Source organism: Nestor notabilis, unplaced genomic scaffold (assembly GCF_000696875.1).
Source record: "Nestor notabilis isolate BGI_N333 unplaced genomic scaffold, ASM69687v1 scaffold23326, whole genome shotgun sequence".
NCBI lineage: Eukaryota > Metazoa > Chordata > Aves > Psittaciformes > Psittacidae > Nestor > Nestor notabilis.
This window is the reverse complement of record NW_009934646.1, coordinates 1-399: the sequence shown is the minus strand read 5'-3', so window position 1 is coordinate 399 and position 399 is coordinate 1.

Below are 399 nucleotides of genomic sequence, written 5' to 3'. Positions count from 1 at the left end.
GTTAACCCCCCGAAGGCGGAGGTGGGGGCCCCCCCCAGCCAATAAGGAGATGCAGCGATCCGCACAGCCTCTGTGCCACCTGCACTGCACTCTCATGTACTCGTTAGGGGCAGCCCAAATGGCATAGCCGATTTCTCACTGGGCCCACGGACACTTGTACTTTTGTTTCAGACGCAGACGCGCATCTCGCCGATAGTACCTAACCCTCTGCAACTGCCGGCTGGCGGATCACCTCACCGGGCTACGACACCCGCGGAGCTAAACCCGGGGCAGGCCGGGAGCAGGCGCGGGCGCTGCAACCCCCAGCAGCGACCTGAGGCGTGAGCGAGGGGCGGCCCAGGGAGGGACGGGGGACCCGAGGGGCAGGGAAGAGGGGACGGGGTGCGGAGAGGGGTCCCT